The sequence below is a fragment of the Pipistrellus kuhlii genome, unplaced genomic scaffold (genome assembly GCF_014108245.1).
Source record: "Pipistrellus kuhlii isolate mPipKuh1 unplaced genomic scaffold, mPipKuh1.p scaffold_m20_p_2, whole genome shotgun sequence".
Classification (NCBI taxonomy): Eukaryota; Metazoa; Chordata; class Mammalia; order Chiroptera; family Vespertilionidae; genus Pipistrellus; species Pipistrellus kuhlii.
The window spans coordinates 127,418,879-127,424,878 of record NW_023425515.1 but is presented as its reverse complement, the minus strand read 5'-3'; positions in this window follow the sequence as shown (position 1 = coordinate 127,424,878).

Genomic DNA, 6,000 nt, shown 5'->3' with positions numbered 1-6,000 from the left:
TATTTTTTAATTAATTAATTAATTTTTTTTTTTTTTTTTGCATACACCTTTCTCCCTCACTCTCACAGCTCAAAGCCCTATGTGTTCCCAGATATATCAGGCCAGGGGATAAAATTAGCCAGAATGAGTGAGGCACAGCTTGGCAAGCTCCTGCTTCCTATGGAAAGTACATGCACATCCCATAACTGCCCTCAAAGTTCCCCCAGTTATGAGTTCCCAGGGAGAGAACCCTTAAGTCTGCACAGCTTCAGTATGCCCCTCATCCCGTCCCCTGCTCTAATTCCTATTGGTGCTGTAACTATGGAGACCGCCTTTGTGAAGCCAGGTGTGGCCCCTGCACATCTTTCTCACTGTGGGATGATGCAGTCCTGGCCAGACACCACTGCATGGTGCCATGTTAGGGGTCTCGAGGTCTAGGGCGGCACTGCCAATGTGACTCTGCACTCTCCCACTCCCAAATTATATTTTACACATGGTGTGAAAGAAGGGCTGCTTATGCTGAATGCTTTAGAGAACCTGCAGTGAAATATTCATTTCAGGTTTTCCTGATAGCCTGAATGACTTCACAGGGATGGGAAGCTAACCAATGAGAACTAAACCTAAGTCTGCCCTTCTCTATCCAGGCTTTGTTACGGGGACCAAGTTTTTTCTCTTACTACCTTTTATTTCAGGATGAATATTTTACTTTCTCCTCAGGAGATGCCCTTGCTTCTCACAAAAGCACATTCCTAGTGGCCCACCTAACAGTCTGGCAGACATGCTCAGATGTAGGCTAGTCCCTGGAGTGGACACTGAGCTGAAGCTCAGGTTAGGATATACTACCTTCCCTCCGCCCTCCTTCCTCCCCTTCCCTCCCTTCCTCCCCTCTTTTTGATCTCTCTCCTTCTGCACACATACATACATTGAGTGGCCATATTATTAGATCTATGAACACATAATAATCTGGCCACTCTGTGTGTGTGTGTGTGTGTGTGTGTGTATTAGAGGCCCAGTGCATGAATTCGTGCATGTGTGGGGTCCAGCCAGCCTAGCCAGGCAGAGGAGGAGACATGGGCGGTTGGCCGGCCTGCCTGCTGGTCAAACTCCTGATCAAGGGGACAATTTGCATAATAGCCTTATATTATATAGGATGTACACTGAGTGGCCAGATTGTTATGTGTTCAGAGATCATGATAATTTGGCCACTCAGTATATATGATATTCATTCACTCACTGAGCACCAGCTGGGTGCCAGGCACTGCTTTAAGCACTTCAGATGGAGCAGTGACAAAATACACATTTTGCCTTACTTTCCTGGACCATCTAGCATGGCAAGGCTGTGAACCGGAAATAGAATAGGTTGGTGTGATGGACAGTGACTAGGGGACATTTTACATGGAGACAGACAATGACTAGGGGTCACTTCACATAGTGTTATTAGAATCCTTTCTGATAAGATAGACATTTGGCTGAGATATCAGTGACAAGAATGACTCTACTGTACAAAAACCCATAATCTAAGCATCCTATGCAGACAAAAGACTAGTATTTTTATCTTTATTTATTTATACAATATTATACTAAAGACCCAGTGCATGGAATTCATACACTCGGGAGGGGGGGGGGGGGTGTTACTCAGCCTGGCCTGCACCCTCTCACAGTCCAGGAGCCCTTGTGGGATGTCTGACTGATGGCTTTTAAGCTGTCATTTGGACATCCTTAGTACTGCCACAGAGGTGCGAGAGGCTCCCATCATTGCCACTGTGCTCACTAGCTGTGAGCCCAGCTTCTGCCTGAATGATGCTCTCCTTGTGGGAGCACACTGACCTCCAGGGGGCAGCTCCTGTGTTGAGTGGCTTTCCCCTGATGGTCAGTGGGTGTCATAGCAACCGGTCATTCTGCCATTCCATCTATTTGTTTATTAGCCTTTTATTATATAGGACTAGAGACCTGGTGTATGAAATTTATGCACGGATGCAGTCGTTAGGCCTTGCCTGAGATTGAAGTGCGAGCGTCTGGCATGGAATGGCAGGCCCCAGCTGACCTCTGGGCTATGGGCAGCATCTGAGCCCCAGGGCCCCTGCGCATCCCCATCTGCCTGAGTCATGGCACCCGAGTCCCCATGCAGAGATGCGGTGAGCCAGTCTGGATGCTGTGGGCTGGGAGCAGCCTGGGCCTCTGGGCTGCCCAGCAGCGACACATGGAAGCTGGAAGCTGGGCAGGCAGCACGCTCTCTCCCGGCCGGCCTGGCAGACTGGCTCCTGTGCAAACCCACAGGGAGCCCAAATGGCCCCTGTGGTCCTGGCAGCTGTGGCCTGGCTCACCCGAAAGAGGCCATGTGAGTGCGGGGCAGGCTCCTCACAGGCGCCCAGCACCTGAGCATGGGGGCTTCCCTGGCTGACAAGCCCTGCCTGGTATCCTGGAGAAGGGTAGCAGGGGGAATGAGAGCGAGCCCAGTGACACCACACATTCTCACTGCACCTCTGTCTCTATTACCCCCACCCCAGGTAGCCAGCGAGAGGTCACAGCCCCTCATCCAGGAGCTGTGGGAGGTTGGTTGCTGCCAGCCACTTCCAGTTTCCTGTCCTGGTCCAGGGCTGGGCGCTGACTGGGTGATCAGGGCCTGCCAGCCACTGGTTGCTATATGCAGGGTGATCAACGGGGCAATCTATCAAGCCCCCACTTGCATCCACCTTGGCCTGGAGTCACCCATTCACCTGCTCCACCATCCTGCTGTGGTACCACTCTCATGGGGGCCCACTGGGGCTTGCAGCACCTCCACTGCTGCTTGCTGCCAGTTCTGCATCACTGACGCCTGCCACATTCTGTGCCAACCCCTGGTGGTCAGCACACGTCACAGTGAGTGGTTGAACTCCTAGTCAAGGGAAATTTGCATATTAGACTTTTATTATATAAGACTAGAAGCCTGGTGCACGAAATTCATGCACAGGGTGTGTGTGTGTCTCTCAGCCCAGCCTGCAACCTCTCCAATCTGCGACCCCTAAAGGAATGTCCAACTGCCCATTTAAGCCCAGTGTGGGATTGGGCATAAATGGGCAGTTGGACATCCCTCTTACAATCCAGGACTGCTGGCTCCCAATAGTTTGCCTGCCTGCCTTCCTGATTGCCCCTAACTGCTTCTGCCTGACAGCCTGATCACCTCCTAACCACTCACCTGCCAGCCTGATTGATGCCTAACTGCTCCCCTGCTGGCATAATTGCCCCTAACTGCCCTCCCCTGCCAGCCCAATTGCCCCTAACTGCCCTCCCCTGCCACCTCTTCTGCAGGCCTGGTCCCCCCTCAAATTACCATCCCCTGCAGGCCTAGTCCACCCCAACTGCCCATCCCTGAAGGCCAGGTCTCCCCCAACTGCCCTCCTCTGCAGGACTGGTCCCCTCCAACTGCCCTCCTCTGAAGGCCTGGTCCCCTCCAATTGCCCTCCCCTGCAGGCCTTGTCCCTCCCAACTCCCTTCCTTGTAGGCCTGATCCCTCCTAACTGCCCTCCTCTGCTGGCCATCTTGTGGTGGCCATCTTGTGTCCACATGGGGCAGCCATCTTTGACCACATGGATTGTGTTGGAGTGATGATCAATTTGCATATTACCTCTTTATTATAAGGGATATTTAATCTGACTATAGAGCTTTCCTTGCTCCCAAAAGATGCTAGGAGTGGGAACCCATTCTTGGTTGTCTTGATTTACTCATCCAGGGGTGATGTTGGAGACCAATTGGAGTGAGGTCATAGGAGTGACCCCATCTCACAGGGCCCTGGCCTGTAGGGATCCCTCCTGGGCTCAACCACACTCCCAGAGTGCTGCATATGGGGCCTCTTGGCATAGGGTTTTCAGGTTACTAACCTTACTCCACAGGGAGGGGAGCTCCAGGGAAATCCCAGTCCAGGTGCAGAGCCTCAGTGGAGAGAAGGCATAGGAAACCCTCGTGCCCTTTGGTCTCAGGGAATTCCAGATCCCACATAATTAAACTCTAGAAGAGGAAGAGCAGGGATTGCTTCAATTGCCAGGGGCATTTCTGATAGAACAGGAGCATAAAACCTGGTTTCCCTAAGATGGTCAAGGGACCCAAGGAGCACTAGCACCTCCATGAGGGCATGGGGGTCAGGGGCCTCACGGGCAGCCTCACTGACCTGTCCTGGGTCTCTGCCATGGAACGTCACTGGTCTTCAGCACAGGCTCCCAGCAGACATAGGCCTTCTCATGTCTCCTGAACAGGCCTGGAGAGCTGACCATTTACCTTTGGAGTCTTCCCAGTTTTATTCTTTTACAAGAGGCCTGGTGCACAACATTTGTGCACGGGGTTGCGGGGGCGGTAAGAGGGGAGAAGGTGCATTGCAGGTATCCCTCAGCCTGGCCTGCACCCTGTTGCAATCCAGGACCCCTTGTGGGATTTCCAACTGCTGTCAGACATCCCTCTCATAATCTGGGACCGCTGACTCCTAACTGCTCACTTACCTGCCTGCCTCGTCATCTCTAACCACTTGCCTGACTGCCTGATCACCCCTAACCCCTCTATCTGCCTGCCTGATTATCTCTAACCACTCATCTGCCTGCCTGACTGCCCTAACCACTTGCCTGCCTGATTGCCCCTAACAACCTCTGCCTAGGCCCTCACCCTCAAAGCTTCATCCGGAAGGACGTCTGAAAGGTCGTTTGTCTGTCTGGTCTAATTAGCATACTATGCTTTTATTATTATAGATTATCATAGATATTGTCTTTCTCATCTTGTTTTCTTCACAAGTATTCCTTTTATTTCCTCTCCCTCTTTACTGTATCACATCTAATCAATTCTTCAAGGCCTAATTGGGTGGCCCTCCTTGATTGTTATTGCTCCCATTAATTTTTTCCTGCTGAATGCCCACAAGCACCTAGAATCTTCCTCATATACTCCTGGTGGTTTATCTCTTTCTCCCCCCTTTTCCCTTCCCTTCCCCCATTCCTTTCTTCCTTTTAAATAAGAATAAATTTATTCATCTAAACTCTTTTTGAAAAAAAAAATTATTACTTATTTCTAATATATAGCAATAATATTTTAAATGTATGTGAGGGTTATAAAATATTAACAGTAATATTAGGACATGTACAATTCAGTAGTTTTAATATATTCACAATATTATACAATCATCAATGCTATCTAATTCTGAAATGTTTCCATCACCCCCTTTACCCCTCCCACTATTCTCTGGTAACTGCCAATCAACTTTATGTCTGTATGGATTTACCTTTTTGGACATTTTGTGTAAACAGAATCACACAATACAGTATTTGTGACCTTCTTCACCTGGCTTGTTTCCCTTAGTGTAACGTTTTCATATCCATGTTGTTAATGCATCAGTACTTTTAATGAGAGAAAAATATTTCATGGTATGGATGTTCTAGTATTTTAGCCTCTTACTGGATAAATTCCAGTATCTTAAATCTTTGCAGGTCTGTTTTTGTTTTTTGTCCTTGTGTTTTTTCAGCTATCTGAGAGCACTTCCAACCCAGAATCACTTTAAATTTAATTCTCTGCTTCCCAGCTTTTTAGATAGTGAACGTAGAATAATTAGGTTCAATAGCTACTCAGGACTCAGCTGTTATAATTATGCATTATCAGGGGAAAATTCCTTATCCCTCCCTTGCACCTCTGCCTTTAGCACAAATACAACTCATTTATGTAACTCTTTGAGGTTCCAGATTCACATGAGGGGCTCCTCTTACACTATCAACCTTGGGAAGGATCTAAACTCTCTTGTGCCTGCCTCCCTGTGCAGCCATCAATACGACAATTCCAGGGCTCCAGGGCATGGACAGGTATATTTAGTGTAAAAGCTGATTTCAGTGCTTGCTTACCCACCAATGCTTCTGTTTTCACTCAGCTTTATGCTTTTCTGAATTATTTTTATTCTTGCCAAATTGGAAATGCAATTTTTTAAATTAAACATTTAAAAAATCTAGCATTTTTTTTAAATAGTTTTAAACAGAGAGTGATTCAAGGTATTTACTTAGCATGTTGTTGGAAAGGGAC